At 39.6% G+C, this 18,845-nt stretch overlaps 1 protein-coding gene across 1 annotated transcript in view; it reads left to right on the top strand.

Moving 5' to 3' along the window:
* Window positions 1-2,961: 2,961 nt before the first annotated feature.
* LOC125766414 (connectin-like) overlaps window positions 2,962-18,845 on the top strand; it is a 97,284-nt gene continuing 81,400 nt past the window's right edge. Inside the window, exon 1 of the mRNA XM_049432372.1 lies at window positions 2,962-3,497. The gene's annotated coding sequence lies outside the window, so the exon portion shown is untranslated. The remainder of the gene's footprint in view (window positions 3,498-18,845) is intronic.

The raw sequence follows: 18,845 nt of genomic DNA, 5'->3' as shown, positions 1-18,845 counted from the left end.
TTTCCAGGGTTGTCATATCCTTTTATAAGATATCCTTTTTTTAGTTTGTCAACTAAAATCATAATTTCTAAATAATTTTGAATTAAAAAAATGCTGTCGGCAATCGTGTTTCCGTGCCGCTCTCGTTGCAGGATGATGTGACATCAGGTTCGCCTCCTGTTCGATGTCGTGAGCGTTGCGTCTCCTGAAGTTTGCTTGTGCTACTCGTCACTAGATGACGCTCTTCGTCAGGGATGTCAAATAATTGTCACGTTTGGAAAAAAATCCAAATATTTCTTTGATGAATTTCAGTAACAGCAAAGAAAAAAAAATGTTTCAAATATATGATATTAAAAATAAATCATACAGGTCTTTATGGGAATTGATACTCGCCCCTAATTAAAAATATTAATATTAAGCAAAATATTTTAGCGATTGCATACTTTGCGGCGTAACGTCCATAGGAAAATTAAGGCAAACAATGTGGAAGGACATATTTTATCTCTATTGAAACCTGAAAGTTGAGTTGAAAAATATTAATATTAAGCAAAATATTTCAACGATTGCATACTTTGCGGCATAACGTCCATAGGAAAATTAAGGCAAACAATGTGGAAGGACATATTTAATCTATATTGAAACCTGAAAGTTGAGTTGAAAGTCTCTACGAATCAAACTTAAACTGAAAGCTAAATGATGCCAAATTTTTATATTACAACTATTTTACCTAGTTTAAAAAATAAATAATCTCATACTAATATCGTAGCTTTTGAATTCGAAGTTTACCTCAAAATATTTTAATACTTGGCGAGATAATAAAATTTTCATAAAAGTCTGTTGATTCACATCTTTATATCTTTCGAAGCTTTTGTTTCGCGTTCTATGAATTAATAGCCGACCAGCTTAATTACCGTCACACATGCACTGTGAAGGTAAAAATAGCTTCACACATAATCCAAACTCATGGTGGGAATATTTTGCTCAATGAGTCCCCATTATGCTCTATCAGTATTAGCGACCGGATTATTCCTTCCCGGTGTACCATTCATACAGAGATTTTCATTAGCCATCGAAAGTAACAGTTTCTGCGTACACACCGGTACACAATGCAAAATCCATTACGATTAATCAGCTACTGCGTACCGGTCCCGAAGGAATTTTCTTTCTGCAACACCAGCGACTACTGGCCTAGGCAGAAGACGAACCGATGGGGTGCTAATGGTGCGGGGTGGTGATTGGCAATGATAAGGCAATGGCTAACCGTTCACGTGCTGGTGACCGGTGGCTCAGCTGCGTTGTGTTGTTGCGTTCGATCGAATCGTTGAGGAAAATCTCACTGTCGCTGGCCCGACAATTTCCCGGGCAAATGATTGACACTGATGGATGGGTACGGCCGGTACGGGCATTCTTTTTGTTTTTCTTTTTTGCTTTACATCAAGATTTGCTTTCCGTTCCAGACGTTTGTAGGAAAAGATCCTCATCGAAGCCAACTGAAGCTGATAGCTATTTTGAGCTCTCTGCCAAAAGCCCAAACGCTAAAACCGGACCGTGCACACGATGCCCAAACCGTTCGCATTTTCTTATCACCTGCTGCTGGTTTGGCCTTTTCTAAGCACTTTACCGACCAGCCTGAAAAGCGACCGGCAGGTGAATTGGTGTATTCGATCAATAAAATTAATTTGATGACTCGTCGCAATAACACGCATCATTATGGTTCCGTCGATAAAGCAGCAAAGGAGACATGGATCAGACAAAATGGTGGACGCGGTCGGGAGGAAGGAATGAAGGAAGAAAGGCACGCTTTCTGCCTCACCTTTCCCGATTTGCCTTGCCTTTTTGTGGTTCGATCCGACTGAAAGGAGGATAATGAAAAAGTAAACATTGGGCACCATGGATGGACGGATGGAATGAAATTAGTTCTTTCGTTCCGGTGCGGTGAAGCGAACCTTTGTCTTGGTGTCATGAAATTAATTCATTTTATGGTCAATTATTGATCCAATATTGTGTTGATACAGGAAATTGGCCGAAGGGAAAACCGGATGTGTTCGGATGTGTTTGCGTGTTATCCGTTCGACACTTGATGGAGTCATTAAACAAATGCTGTAATTAGTAATCGCATAGAAAAAACACCAAAACAAAGAGCAAAGCAATTCAATGGAAGATTGAAAACGATTTGTAATAAAAATGGTATTTTATTTCAATAGTTTCATGCTAGAAGCACGGGACTGTAGATAAGGAAAGGATCCATTCCGTTCTAGGTATTCTGTTTGCAGAAGCCTCAATGTATCATATCGAAGCTGTCTGAAGGGCAGGGAATCACAAACAACCGTCGTGTGGTTTCAGTTTGCTTGCGACGCAGAACAAAAAAGAGGCTAAGGTGGTCCCCTTCGGCACATTCCGCTAGTATCCATTCCTTGGCGGTGGGTAATGTATCAATTTTCCCTTCGAATCTACTTTGTTTGCCCTGCCCGTTCAAAGTGTGGCTAATAAAGTCTACAGCATCCATATCTTTTCCGATCATCGGGAGAACAAAACTCAGCCAACGGTTCTCCAACTTGTTGAATCGTTCGCAAATGTTTGGCTCGGTGCAGAAAACGGGTCGCTCATTTTCACGAAGTTTTCTGCCTACGTTTGGCTTGGAAAGCGTGAGCGTGAGAGAAGAAAATGGGCTGCGAGTAAGTGAGAAATGTTCTAAAATCTCTCACAAGAGGAAAACGGCTTGAGTACCGTGCGATACAAGGGAGGGGAATTTCCTTGCAGCTGTAGCGCAACATAACGCAGGAGAAAATCGTTACGCTACACTACAAAATACCGATCCGTCACGTCACAGGATACGCACGAGCAGGGTTGTGTGTGCGTGATATGTGATTCAAACAGCAGCCGAAGTGAAGCGGTCGGGTCACTCGGCTTGGTCAAATGCCGGAACACGAAGCCTGCCGGGAAATCGCCGCGAAAATCTACATCGGTCCCAACGGCGAACGTTTCCGATGGTGCTTTCAGTGAAAATTGTGCATTGCATGAAAATTCCGCGCTGTTACGTGGCTAAAAGCAAAGGCTTTCTGGCGTGCTGTTGTTCCGAGCGGCGTATTGCTTGCGCTGTACGTAAAGCGTAATATTTGTTGACGATGGTGCATTTTTTCCGGTACCGGAAGTGTGATGGTGTTTGGTGGAAAATGTAATTCGTTCGCTTGAATTCTATCACTGCTTGTTTGTAGCGTGTTTTATGAGTGGTAAATTGAAACGCAAAGAAGAATAAAACCCTATAGTGTGTTGCTGATGTAAAAGTGTAATTTCTAACAGTGTCTGCTAACAATTTCCCAGAAAATAATGTGAACTTCCCATTTTGTTGAATGGATTCCACAGTGTTGATACGTGCTTTATTTCATTCATATATTAATTATTGGTAACAGATTGGACTCTGGGATAAATTTGTTTATTGTGGTTTACTCATAATTTGAAGTGATTTGAGTGAAGTGGAGTAATTAATAACTTTATTACTGCTTGGTGTTAAAGAACAGGTAAGAGATAATCGCCATAGAATTTTAAGGTCAAATATCGACAATATTTTTTTTGTTTTTAAATTAAAGCAGTGTAAAAATAAAGTTTGATGTTTAATGAGCTACTACTGCATACTTAACTAATATTTGGTATCTTAACTATTCAATTTTTGGTGCCTCAAACGTACTACCGATTGCATTCATTTAGGCGTCGTTATTTCAATTACTCCTGCAGGCAATTACTTGCATTACTCCTTAGGTAGTAATGGTTATTTTGAAATTAATTAAGTTTTTTATTTCGTTATGTTGCGTAAAACTTTTTTAAATTTATTTTACTTTATTCTTAAATACCCTGTTTTAGGAAGTGAAGAAGTAGAGATTAAAATTGTTTAAAAACTTTATAAGTATTATCATACAAATAGAAACTGAATTTGATTCTTCAATTTTCTCATCAAAATCGTCTTCACAAAGAAAAACAGTTTTATCTTATACACGGTCTTATATAAGGTTGTTCTTTAGCATTTGTTTCGTATTTAGCAGTACAAAGAACAGTATTTTACATTTTTACATACAAACAATAATTTCAACAATATTTTCTTATTTACCCAATAAAGCTTCACTATCACCGTATTAAGTGCAACATTCTTCTAAATGTTAATTATCTTTCCCACTTCTTCATTGACGCCATATTAACTCTCGACGAACGTCCAACTAACCTTATATCATTACGAGGTCTAGACGAAAACTTTTCGTCTCAAAACATAATGTCGCCTCATACATTCCAGCTCGGTTTCCTTTCGAGCTAGTAACTCAATTGAAACTTTTCCCCAAAAAACCCTGGTAACAGAGAAAGGGGATGTGTACTCACGCCGGCGGTCATAACGTTTGTCGTTATTTAATTTTCAAATCTTTCCATCTTCCTCTAACGCTTCAACAAAACATCTTCTGAAAAAGAAGAGCACATGACACACACTTCGAAGCAGGATCAAGCTTCAAAAGAGCTCGTATCACTGAATGCTACCGGTGTCCAGTGATTCTGCTTTCATCAGTTAACACATATCACCGGACGGTGAAACTTTTTCATCACCTTCACCTTGTTGGGGAAGGGGCCAACTACGAACAAAACCCATTCACGCCAATGTATCGCTTGCCAACCGCAGACTCATCCCCACTGACACCGCACCCTCGATGCCGGTTCCTTCTCAATGGGAGCAAACAAAAAAAAACAGGGAGGCGAGAGAGCAAAGGATACCCAATTTACTGAAATACGGCGGTGGGGTTTGTTGGAAAAAGTTTTTCCATTGAAAATAACGAGACATCGTACCGGTTTGGGGGGTGTAGTTGGTATAGTGGCGGGGTGGGATTTCTACCACCACCCTCAGGAACACGCAAGCAACCACTAAAACCACCTTTGATCATTACTGAACCTGAAAACTGCCTCCATTCCATGCGGAACATTGACTCCCCTGACACTGGCGGGTTGGTGTATATGTGTGTGTGTGTGGGGATGATAACAGAGAGAGAAGAGAAGGAAAAAAAACGCACAAATGCGAACATGAACAGGAGATGGAGCGACGAGCCGGTTGAAGCGAAAACCTCCAACTTGGCCGGAACTTTTCCGAAACTTTAACCATGTTAGCCAAACCGGTGTTTGCATGCATTTTTGGTAAGCATGGCTGTAAAAGCGTTGCTCTTGTGTGTATTTGTGTCGGTGTATGTTCCTGTAACCGATAGAATATGTTTCGTGTTTGGTCCATTTTGCACAAGTTTTCCGGCCTGTGCAGAGTGGCGGCGGTCGGTGTTCCGAAACACGGTGTGGTTTTGGGTGTGTATGGGACCATGTATTCACCTTACTCGTGCTGGCCGCAACGTTTCGAAGCTATTCTCATGTAAAACCGTGCCCGATATGTGTGTTTGTGCGGATCGCTTATCGCGTGTGCCAAGGGATGATGCTTGGTCAGCGCTGACTGTGTGCGAGACATAAATATTCTTGCCATGTTTTATCAGCCGACAAATGCCTCTTTTCAGTGACTGGGCGCACGGACATATGGGTGCGAGAAGTTTTAAATCATTGCCGGTAGTTTATACACACAACTGATTGAATCGACTCGTTAAAATATTTTAATTATATCAAAATTTATTAAACTAATATGATTTTACTAATTATCAATAAAGCAACAATTCCATTCGCGTATTTCGTGTGCGAAACGATCATTAAACGTTTACGAATTTAATCTTGCTCGTTGGTTCATCCCTAAACAGCTTCCGGAGGTCATACCAAGAACATATTGCATACCATCAGGCGAAGTCCTAACAAACTATTGGAATAAAAAAACTCTCTTGAAAAAATATCATCGTTTAGGGATGAAAGGTACTGCAAGAAAAGCTAACAAGAAATGTTAGGAAAAACTTTAACATAACGTTAAAAATTATGCAATTCGCATGAATATCTCCTAGTAACTATAAAATTTCCTACTAATTTAGCTCTTCTTAGATTTTCCGGCTAGAAGAGCCAAGTCTTCCAAGCCCAAGTATCTAATTTGACTTACGAATTTGTTGGAATGTTAGTTCTGCATATTTACATTCTGAGAAGTACTTTCAATTATCGCGAATCCTACTAATCCGAACCGTTTCATATTCATTTGGCATATATCACTTGACGAACATACAAGAGACATTTCAATTCCAGGACATTCGTCGTAAAATTGTTGAACATGGAAGAATTTCCTGGAATACTGATTTATGCGAAACGTGTCATATGTTGTTGACTTACGGTTAGCATTCATTGAAAGTATTAGACAACATGTGTCTCCGAACTGTTGTGCACTCACACCGAACACAAGATGGTAGGAAATAATGCAAAAAATAGGTCAAGATGTTGTAAGTCTTATTGTGTCTAGTACTTAAAAATGTTGCTATTAAAGTTATTGAACGATTTTGTAGAAGTGTGTCTCATTTTTTCACTTACTGCTAGCACGGTCAAAGCAAGATCACATTGAACACTTACCTAGAAAAGATTCTGTGCCAACCTGCACGGAAAACAAAACGAACCTTAATTCATTTTGCGAGGAAATGGAATTCAAGTGGGTAATTAAACACGAGTTTTGCAAGTTGAGCACAAGAGGTTAAAGTGCTCTTATCTCATAATCGTGGCCAGCATGAACTGAACCTGTTTCAGCTAGCGCTTCCACATCCTTTACCCAAAGACACACTTTTCTTCTCGAGAGAGTCGAGAAGAACACTTTTCGGTGGAGGCTCAATTTGCGATAAATCTTCACTGACCGGAAACTAATTTTCAATCATGCTGCGCAGGAGAAAGTCTTTTCCATCCAGCGGACCATGAACATGGTGGCAAAACGGTTTTCGGGGAGCTCCATCCCGTGGGGAGCTGCCACCTATCATGAGCCATAATTTTGCTTCCCCACTTTTCACGCCCTAATGCTGATGATGGTACGAACGGAACGATGCGAGGGAAAAACTGCCCGAGGATGATGGAAATCTTCGATGGTCTCTTCACTGGCATGCATTTATCGAATAACTGCCCACCATGCCGTCGCATACCCGTCGGCAGTGGGGACGTAAAACTACATGGACATGGTGACGGGACACACATACACACATACACTGTAGCTTCTTCGATTCATTCGTGCTGGTGCAGCTTCCGAAACATAATTTTCCTTTCATCTCGAACGAACAGACCACCCTTCAGCTTTACCCACGTTCGACACGATGCAATTTTCATTTCATTTTTCTCGTTTCCTTTTTGTCCCGTTCTCCTTGTGGATGGCGAGAAGTGAGAGAGAAAGAGAGAAAATAAACGTTTTCCCAAGTGAAGATGATGTTGATGCCAATGGTCTCTAGTGCATGGCTGAACAATCTCGTCTGGCGTGAACCGGATCAGCTCGAATGGAAAAGCGAAAAATTCTTTCCCACACGCTCGCACTATTACTCACTTCGTGCCTGATTTTCCGACTTTGGGCAGTATGGTACGAAGCTGAATCGTTGGGCAAACGGGCTCTCCCGGGAGCAGATTGCATGCGATAGTTTATTTGATTAATTTTTCCTTCCTTCCGACCAACATTTCTTGTCCTTCGTTGTCAGGGAACTTGTGTGTGTGTGTGTTTTTTTTTTTGCTTCCGCCTATCCGATTCGCTCCCATCGCATACAGTAACGCTGTTGCCTTTTCGATTAACTTCTCAAACACAAGCCTCCATCATGACGACGGTGGTACATTATTAATTGATTCGAGCGGCGAGGAAAAGTCGAGTGCGGTATGGTGGAAAAGTGGATTTTTTAAATTTATGATAGTTTAATCTAAGATCAAGATAGCGAAGGTGCAAGGTTTACCGGTTGCATGTCGCCGTGGTGTGGTGACCATGAGTGTGGAAACGATGATGAGACCGTTAATGGTTTCTCCCATCGAAAGGACGTCGCAATGTTTGGCTTTCAGAGTGAGAATTCTCAATTAACACTAATTGAAATTCGACCTCATTGGTGCTGTATGGTACGGGTTGCTTTCTTGTTACAAGTTATGAGCACGACAACGTTGAAGGTATGGAGTAGATAGTAATTTATAAGTTTGTGTTTTACTAATGGATATTGTTTTTCAATTTTTTACACATTGTACATTTTATTGTAAATTTACTTTTATGCCTAAATCGATCAATAAAAAACGCACGCAGATTTTGATATTTGACAGCTGAAAGAGTCTTGAAGCCGACTTCTCTGAAGCTAAGGGATCATTGACTTATTACGGAAAGCTGGTAGGATAAGAAGCACTCCACTCCATTGTCATCAATTTGATCTAAACTAAAGGAGAAAATTATCAACTTTTGAGATTTGCGTCTTTAAACTTCAAGATTGCATACTTTAAGGCTCATCTGTACGTAACAGTATATATACATGAAACAAAACATTAAATTAATGCATTTTTGTGTGAAAGTTTTCATAATTTCAGTCACTGTCTTATGGTTCAAAAAGTTTCCATCTGTGCAATTTTATCGAAAATAATTATTCTAATCATATATGTAAAATTAGAATTAAACAACTAATACAAACTGTTATCTGCACCACCAACATTGCAATTTTAGTCAGACATACTTTAAATCATAATCTGCCCTTTATTAAACAGATGTTCTATCTATTGCGTTCTCTTTTTTGTTATTTGTTGTTCACTGCACACAGCCAGCCAGTGGCAATAAACAAAAACCAGAAAATTGCATCCCTTCACCGTACCACGGGTAGCATTAATTAAATGTCAGCTGTTTTGCTATCCGGTTGGCATCAACATGTCCACACGCGGGACTCTACCTTACCGTACCGATGCTAGGGTGTCGTGTTATCTGCCGGCATGCTAATGATTTAAAGAAAAAGGTACGCCGCGTTATGACACTCGCGTAATCTATGGTAGCCGGAAAATGCATTATGCAGTACGCGCGCATCGTTTCGTTCGTCCGCACCAAAACCCGGGCTCATAATTCAACTTCCTTTTTTTCCACTCTCCCCCCCTCTCCTTCGAACCCTAGGTGGGTGCAGTGACTAGGAAATGAAACCATGCGCACACATAACGGCACTGGAGGTAAAGTAGTAATAACAAATAAAACACACGAGAGAGGGGGGTGAGAAAATGCCAGAAAAACCCAGCTTGCCGTACAGTGAAACTACATTCCCTCCGACCGGGAACTGCTCCGATAGAGTGCGGGCGGGCGAGGTGGACACTCTACAGCATCATGCTCGAGCAAATGATGTTTTTCGCAGCAAATATGCAACCCTGAACGCTGTACCCGCAACCAGTCTGCTGTTTTGTTGGCGCGCAAAGGATAACGAACGGTACTGTGGGGCGCGTGTGTAGTGTAAAATAATAAAAATTAACTTTGATGCCGCTGTTTTCTCCCGTGGAAGGCATTAGAAGCAGCACAAAAAAGAAGGCAAGAAACAGGCAACAAAGAGAAAAAGGAATCGTGGCAGAAGGGTTTGCTTTCCTTTGTGAGAACAGCGTGAGAACGTGATGAAGGCACAAGAAATGTAGTGAACATTAAATTAATGTTTCTCTACCGGACGAGTACGGTTGGACGGCTGTATGGACCGGTTGGCCCAGTGTCCGGTTGGATCGTGCATCGCCCTTGCTGGTGTACACACTTCACTCGGTGTACCGGGAATCGGGTCAAGTAATTCAAAATGTGGTGAAAATGGAATGGTCTTTCCCCGGTCCCTGGTCCTTGATCTCTGGCGTTGGGTTCCGCGTGGCCTTCGCATGCAACAGCGTTTCTGTTACAATTTCAAAGAGTTCCTCCTTTTGCACACACTCACACCGAAAGATGTGTTGAAAATCAGGGCATACATATATGGTGGCAGCGGTGCTTAAAACACTCCCAGCTCCCATCATCACCAACGGTGCGCTAGCGTAATGGCGTACTGGCAGCTGAGCAAAGAGAACCAAAAAAAAAAATCCCAAAGAAAAGACAACTCCCATTGCTATCCCGGACAGAAGGTCGTCCGTGTTTCGTGCACACTGGCACTGACACTCGGCTACTGTGCAGTGAGTAGCGTCGAGTGGTGTGTGCTGCAACGATGTTTGCACATTTCAGCTTTTGCAAGCACCTTGTTTCGCTGCATTCGCTGCACACGACGCTGCACTCGCCGCTTGTTTTTATTTGACCGAGCTTTGAGCCCCGTAAGACATACGTCTAATTAATTTTATTTGTAGCTAGTCGTCTTCACAGGAGTGGTTTAAACGGAGCGACACTCGTACACACGGTGCGCATTCAGTTTGAATCCATCGAAGAAAGAGAGAATTTCATAAAGCAATAGAAGTAGAAAATTTCATTTGTTAAATTTTCACTATTAGCTTCCAGAGACTTCAATCGGAATTGTTAGATTCATACATGCTGTATGTTCCCGACACGGAGAGTTACTGTGTGTTTGGTCCCCTTTACAGAAGGTCAGGTTTTTTTCTCCTTCGCCCTATCCTTATCTCTATCCACCATGAGACAGAGAGAGCGTTAAGCATGCGGGCACGGTCGACCATGACACGGACAGCTCAAGTGAAATGGAACGTGAAATGAAATGAAAAGCTTTTAGCACGAACACTTGCTTACTTTCAAACATTTTTTAGCCCTTCTTGTCCATGACACATCCCCTTTACCCCTCGGTTCATACATGTAGCGAATGAAGCGAAAGGGGGAACCACAATGTAACACGCTAAATGTTCGCTTGCGAACCGTACGTGAAAGACCGGGCGTCTCCACCGTGTAGCGATAGCAGTGCTGTGATGTTCGAAGAAAGATGGCATGCTTCATGTTGGCAAACTGAAGAAGAAAATTGGAAAAAGGAACGTTGAAATGAGTTCTGCACTACGTTGCACTGTTTCGTGACCCATCTTTTCATTTCAGATATGGTGCTCCGTTTTAGTTTCATTTCAACACTGTGGTACAGCAATAAACAGTCAATGCAACTGTCTGCAACCACAATGCGCAAGGTGATAGTAGAAATGTAGTATTCCAAAAAAAAAAACATAGAGATTGGTACGATTTATCGTATTATGTTCTGAAGAATCCTCAGAAACTCGCGTTTTTTTTATTGTAATATACAGCAATAACTTTTTTATAATTTGTGATTCATACTTCACTAATAGAGAGAAATTATTAATTTTCTATCATTCCTTTTCAAAGCCACAAATTGCAGGTTGTAGTCATAGACATAGAAGAAGAGAAAATATTTAAGAAGAAGTTTACTACTTTTGGTAATAAAAATGAATTTAACATCTCTTCCATATGCGGTAACAATTTTCAATGTTCATTACATTTGGTTAATCTTCACTAAGACGTTCAAAATCATGTTAACAAACTTTGTACCTCTTCTCTTTAATCTAAACAAACAGTTATGCGATCCGTACATACTTTGATTGTCTTACAAAATCTGGAAAACGGGAAACGGGAAAGCTTTAAAGTGAAAATTCCCAACTCCACACAAACACACGACGTGCACACATTGTGCAACAAATAGCTGCAAATCGGTTCAAACCATTTCGGTTTTCCCAGCAAACAAATCAACCATTCTGCACTGAATCCACTCTAAGCAGTGGAATCCATTCTCTGTTTGCCCGCTTTGCTACGTACGGCGCTTATCGACTTTATCAGCCATTTGTAGCCCGGTGCTTTAATACACAGAATTTTTCACCACTCTCCAATGAAGCTAACGGTGGAAATGCTTCTTGATTGCACAAGCTATCACCGGTAGCAAAGATGCTGCACAGACTCCCGACCAGCAAGACACCTTTTTGCCTTCTTTCCCTAATGCTGCAAAGGTGCAAATATTACTCTTGTCGGGTTTTGATACCGAACGAACGGTAAGGTGAAACTGTTCGCAGGAAATGATGCTTGCGTTCAAGCATACTGGTGCAAGCATTCCGATACAGTCTCTTGTCTTCCTTCCGTTTTTAGCAGCATCACACTTGATGGGGAAGGTTCGGTTCGAGATTTCTTCCGGGTACTACTTCCGGTTCATGGGTACGAAAATTCCAACACCAGTCGAATCGATCATCAGGCTCACGGCACCGGCTGTACGGAAAGTGACCTTTGTCTGCGAGACAGTATCAACGTGTGCAGCAACATGTTCACCACAAAACTCCCGTCGGTACGAACGAACAATAACAGGCCGCAATGAAACATGTACCTTCTGCACAGTTCAGCAGTTTTGTTTGGTGAAATCACAAACGAAAGCTGACAGCAGGCCAGGTGTGCGATAAGATGAAAGTACACATTTTCAGTGGAATTTCTACAAGTCTTGTAGGTAGTAATCGTTGTTCGTCATCAATTTGGAGAAGAAAATTATTTTCAATACTAACCTGTCTCACAAACTTACCGCAGAGAACATCCTTTCAATCGATGAGCTAAAATCAAACACGAAGCTCCATTATTCCCACTTACATTCTTATCCTTTCTTTCAGATCATTGGATTGATTTTCCGCGAACCCAGCATACCACGGTTCAGTAGTCACGTGTGAGGATAGAAATACTCGCATGCAAACGGTCGGAAAACTGTACAAACGTCTCATTTACCATTCCTGCTCAACCTCATGGTTTGTGGCCGACCATCGTGAATACCTATAACATTCTGACTGCAATTGAAGAAGATATGCACGTCGTTTACCGACACGATGGTAGGAAAAATATGTGCGCATTTTATGATTTTTTCATATCTCTTCATCGCCGCAGTCAGGAAGCTGGTGCGAATATTTTTCCTTCACGATGAGCGGAGTGAAAATCGCAAGCAAAGGAATCCATTGAACGAAATCCAATCAGCAGTCGATCCGGAAAGGATGAAAGGTTCACGGAACGAGGGCAGAAAAGAATTGCATTCTTTTCGTATTTATTGTGCCGTTTGTTGAGACGCTGGTACATCAATCCGTTTCTCGTTCGCTTTTTGTTATCGTGCAACAGAAAACTTGCAATCGATAGCGAAAAAGGAAACCCCATGCTTGATGATTGTATGATAGAGGGATGCAAATTTAACAAGCTATGAGCAGGATGAATGGCAGTGCTGATTTTGCTATTCAATGTTTGTAAAATCTCACGAAAAATGATATATTCCAGAATTCATGTTGATTCCAGTGGAAACCCAACAGGTTGCTGTTAATATTTCATAAAACTAAAAAAACAAAAACATAACATAAAAAAGGCGCTTGTTTCCATCCAATGGTTGAATAAAAATATTATCTAGCTTGCTTTAAACCACTGGGCGCCTCCATCTCAAGTATTTTGATACATTGCCCCTCTTTTTGTGAAGAAACGTTTAATAAAATCGAATTTGTTGCAATGTAGCAAAATTTTTAAATGTGATATATTTTAATGGGAATTTGTTGTAATAAGTTTCTTTTCACTTAAATAATTCTTTAAATTAAAAAAAGAATAAAAAATCAGAAAAAAAATTTAAAAAAATTTTCAACTCGAAAATTTCATAAGGCTTACCCCTTACGATTTTTTTGGGAAATTTTGCAAAAAAAATTAAATTGTTTTATTTTAATGCCAATTGGTTGCAATGAGTTACTTTTCACTCAGGTAATGTTTTAAATAAAAAAAAGAGTGAAAAATAATGAAAAAATCAAAAAATTCAAAAAAATGAAAATTTACTAAGGCTCATTTTTGCACCAACTTTTGCCTATAACTCGATGTATATCTAACGGATCGCCAATCTTTAACCTGTGGTCGATAGATGGCACCAATGGCTACATCTTCTTCTTGGACGGCCAAGCCCTCAGATGTCTGTGCCAGAAGTTATTCGAGGAACCAAGTTCCTTACCCTGTTTGAAAAAATGTAAAATTTTCCTCATTTTTGCTCCAAGTTTTGTCTATAACTCGGTCGGTATCCAACGGATCGCCAATTTTTAACCTGTGGTCGATAGATGGCACCAATGGCTACATTTTCTTCTTGGACGGCCATGCCCTCAGATGTCTGTGCCAGAAGTTATTCGAGGAACCAAGTTCCATACCCTGTTTGAGAAAATGTAAAATTTTCCTCATTTTTGAGCAATGTAGCAAAAATTTAAAATGTGATATATTTTAATGGGAATTTGTTGCAATAAGTTTCTTTTCACTCAAATAATGTTTTAAAATAAAAAAGAATAAAAAATCAGAAAAAATTTTAAAAAAATTTTCAACTCGAAAATTTCATAAGGCTTACCCCTTACGATTTTTTTGGGAAATTTTGCAAAAAAAATTAATTTGTTTTATTTTAATTTGAAATTGTTAAAATACGTTACTTTTCACTCAAATAATGCTTTAAATAAAAAAAAGAATGAAAAATAACAAAAAAATAATTAATTTTGATAAATTTGTCAATCTCCTAAGGCTAATTTTTGCACCAACTTTTGCGTATAACTCGGTCGGTATCCAACGGATCGCCAATCTTTAACCTGTGGTCGATAGAGGGCACCAATAGCTACATTTTCTTCTTGGACGGCCGTGCCCTCAGATGTCTATGCCAGAAATTATTCGAGGATCCAAGTTCCATACCCTGTTTGAGAAAATGTAAAATTTTCCTCATTTTTGCACCAAGTTTTGCCTATAACTCGGTCGGTATCCAACCGATCACCAATCTTTAACCTGTGGTCGATAGATGGCACCAATGGCTACATTTTCTTCTTGGACGACCAAGCCCTCAGATGTCTGTGCCAGAAGTTATTCGAGGATCCAAGTTCCATACCCTGTTTGAGAAAATGTAAACTTTTCCTAATTTTTGACCAATGTAGCAAAATTTTTAAATGTGATATATTTGAATGCGAATTTGTTGCAATAAGTTTCTTTTCACTCAAATAATGTTTTAAAATAAAAAAGAATAAAAAATCAGAAAAAAATTTAAAAAAATTTTCAACTCGAAAATTTCATAAGGCTTACCCCTTACGATTTTTTTGGGAAATTTTGCAAAAAAAATTAATTTGTTTTATTTTAATTTGAAATTGTTAAAATACGTTACTTTTCACTCAAATAATGCTTTAAATAAAAAAAAGAATGAAAAATAACAAAAAAATAATTAATTTTGATAAATTTGTCAATCTCCTAAGGCTAATTTTTGCACCAACTTTTGCGTATAACTCGGTCGGTATCCAACGGATCGCCAATCTTTAACCTGTGGTCGATAGAGGGCACCAATAGCTACATTTTCTTCTTGGACGGCCGTGCCCTCAGATGTCTATGCCAGAAATTATTCGAGGATCCAAGTTCCATACCCTGTTTGAGAAAATGTAAAATTTTCCTCATTTTTGCACCAAGTTTTGCCTATAACTCGGTCGGTATCCAACCGATCACCAATCTTTAACCTGTGGTCGATAGATGGCACCAATGGCTACATTTTCTTCTTGGACGACCAAGCCCTCAGATGTCTGTGCCAGAAGTTATTCGAGGATCCAAGTTCCATACCCTGTTTGAGAAAATGTAAACTTTTCCTAATTTTTGACCAATGTAGCAAAATTTTTAAATGTGATATATTTGAATGCGAATTTGTTGCAATAAGTTTCTTTTCACTCAAATAATGCATCAAAATACAAAAAGAATAAAAAATCAAAAAAAAAAATTTAAAAAATTTTCAACTCGAAAATTTTATAAGGCTTACCCCTTGCCATTTTTTTGGGTAATTTTGCAAAAAAAATGAAATTGAGTTATTTTAATGCCAATTGGTTGCAATGAGTTTCTTTTCACTCAAATAATGGTTGAAATTCAAAAAAGAATAAAAAATAATAAAAATCGTAAAAAATCTATAAATTTGTCATTCTACTGAGGCTCATTTTTGCACCAAGTTTTGCCTATAACTATAAAAATTAAAAAAATCTAAAAATTTGAAACTTTCCTTAGACTATAGCCTTAGCTTTTTTTTGAGTAATTTGGCAAAATTTTATAAATTGTTTTATTTGAATGCGAATTTGTTAAAATACGTTTCTTTTCAAGAAAAGTTAAAAAAGAAAGAAAAACTTTTTTAATAAAAATTTTGGAAAACATTTTTATTAAATATTTTATGGAAAGTTAGGTGAAAATTTAAAAACTGCAAATTTTCCTTAACATTAGTGAAATAACTTCACCACTGTTCATAGCACCTTTTAAAGACATTTAAAACTCAGAAAAGCTTCTCAATAAAGTATATGCCAGCAATTTTTATCTAATCATAGAGCAATGGGTCACATTTCTACCCACCCCACAAAAACATTGTTCAGAACAAAATTAGCCCGATTTGTTTTGTTTTCTCTTATTTCCATCGCCCAGAGGGACCTACATCAAAGCTGCGGCATCTGTTACCATTCGAAAAGGTCAAAACGATCCGCCACAAAATTGTTCCAAACTCAATTGTCCCGCACCATTGGTAACCGTTCGAAAATAGTCTCTCCACTGGTCAACTGATTTGTTTGTGGGAGAACAAAAAAATTACAAACGAGAAGCAAAATGCGTAAACATAAAATAGAAATAACCTTTTTCCCAGCTCGTTTGTTTGCGTGTCGTTTTCCATCGGAATCTCAACAGCAGAATGGATATTTGTGACCGACTGGTGCATTATTGACTCAAAATGGGTTGGTGGCTCACAAAAACTCACCAACCTCACTCAGACTAGCTTCCACCATTCGTATGTCTTTTGAAGGATGAGAGAAAGGGCAAGCTATTTTGTGTGTATGTGGGCAAATCATCCCGAATGTTAAAAAGTTTTCACCTCGTGGCTGATTAAAAGAGGTAAAAAAGCTATGAAACAAAAGTGAAAAGTCACCCACCGACGACTTCCGACTGTCGGTCAGTACCGGGGGGGTCTATGGGCTAGAACAAAAACTGGTAAACGAAAATAAAAACGTTCAAAATATGAAACGTAAAGCAATTCATGGAAAGCGTATGCCTTCAATCCGACCCATACCTTCCCATGCCCGGAGGCACTTTGATGATGTTTCAATTTTCCACCATTTTTCGACGACGGTATTCTGTTTCCGTAGCGCCTTTTAGGAAGTAGGGCATGCTGATGCCGATAACAGGCGGCAGGTTGACTTTCGTTCAGGAACGAACGAACGGTTGGAAGCAAAGGATGGTTTAAAACAAATAAAACCGGTACAGGATGAATGACTGGATGGTGGAAAATATGACGCAGGCTAATTTTCCTTCGTGTCTCCCCTCCATTCCCAACGATTGAAGGGGATGACAAAAAAAACCTCACGATCTACCCACCACCATGACGGTAGAACTTTGCAACGTTAAAAAGGACGCAAGCAACACACACTCACAAAAAAAGGAAATCAAACGGTTTATTAATGGCCAGACTAATGGAAAAATAATTTTCCCTTTCTTACGCTAACGCGCTCGATAGACGAGGCATATCACCCGTCTCGTTTATTCCTTGCTTCAAAAACCTCAGTAACGCTTCCTTCCACATTTGCTATCACCACGCAATCGACCCGAGCGAGAGAAAGAGCAGGAGAAAAAACCAACAACAACAACAGGCACCAAGTGCTTTACCGCGAAGTCAATGCGAAACGAGGCAATATGTTTTATTGAGCCAAAAGCCGAAAAAGCTTTCCCATTCCATCGCACCGCACTCGACCGTTCGCGATCCTTAACAAAGGAACAGTTCGCCTAGGTGCTTCGAGGTGCGTCCCCGCGACAATAAGCAAATAATGAAATGAGAAGGAAACTCATCGACTGAAGAAAAGCGATAACAAACAAAGCGAAACAAAGCAACGGCGAACAAAAAAAAACACGTTAAAGGCATGGACGAAATAAAGACCTTCTTGAAGGATTGTTGCGTCCCGCGACCGTTACCATCGGAGACGGGCGGACGTGGCGGATTGAAACGAAAGGTGGCGAAGCCCCATTTGCAACGGCTTTCAACGCACACGTGTATTTGTGTGATTGTGCGAGCGTGTATGTGCGGGGAGTTGTAGCGCAATTTTCCGCAGTTTTGTTTTTGTTTGCCGTAGATTGACACAAATTAATCCTAAAATTGCGTGTCCCAAGCTGTTTGACGTTAACTTCCCTTCGCTTTTCGCTGAGAGATGGAATTGGGGAATGATTTGTTTTTCCTTTTCTTGGGTGGAGGTGTTTTTTTTTCGTTTCATTTCGTTTCGTTCGCTTTCTGTAATTCCATTCGTTTTGCTTTCCAGTGCGTCTTTTAGAACGAGCGCTCTTGAGTTCCTTATTTGTATTTCACCGCACGTCGTTTCCGTCACGGCGATTTTCCTGCTTTATGGGTTTCGCTTTTCACCCTCCCGGGCTCGCAAACTACCCCATCCCTCAACCCGGTGACCCTTATTTGTACCTTTTCAATCTTACGGAATGTCACGTTAACCCTTATGTGTGGAGCGGAATTTAAATGTCGGAATGTGTAATTTGTTCAACTGCAAAAGTTCATATAAAACAATTTCAAAATTAAAAAGAATAGGTTTTAAAAGCTTATTAAATTTAAGAGAAAAAATACTATCTTTGTTTTGTAAGGAAATAATTATAACATTCAATAAGGATTACTCATAATGACTTAAAAAGTAATACCAGTTGTACACAGCACGGATAAATGGAACAAAGACTTTGACAAGCAGGAATAGTAAAAAGTGGGCTTTTCTTATCATTCCGTTACGATCGGGTTGCGTTGGAAATCCTCCTGCCCGAACCTGATGATATCTGATACGGAAGGGTGGCTTTTCATTTTGATCTGACACATCGGTATTGTTTTTGATACGAGTTTTTTTTTTATTTTCAAAGTTCAGCTTTACCCACGCCAGGATACACAGAAATGGGGAAAAAACAATAGTGTAGTCCGCTATCTCGGTACAAAAAGTTGGAAAATTATTTTTTTGTTCTATAAATGACATTTTCTTCCACCAAATTCTTATCGACTCTCACGCTGCGATGA

The sequence above is a fragment of the Anopheles funestus genome, chromosome 2RL (assembly GCF_943734845.2).
Source record: "Anopheles funestus chromosome 2RL, idAnoFuneDA-416_04, whole genome shotgun sequence".
NCBI lineage: Eukaryota > Metazoa > Arthropoda > Insecta > Diptera > Culicidae > Anopheles > Anopheles funestus.
Note: the sequence above shows the minus strand (reverse complement) of the source record. Positions and strands in the feature narration are given on the sequence as shown.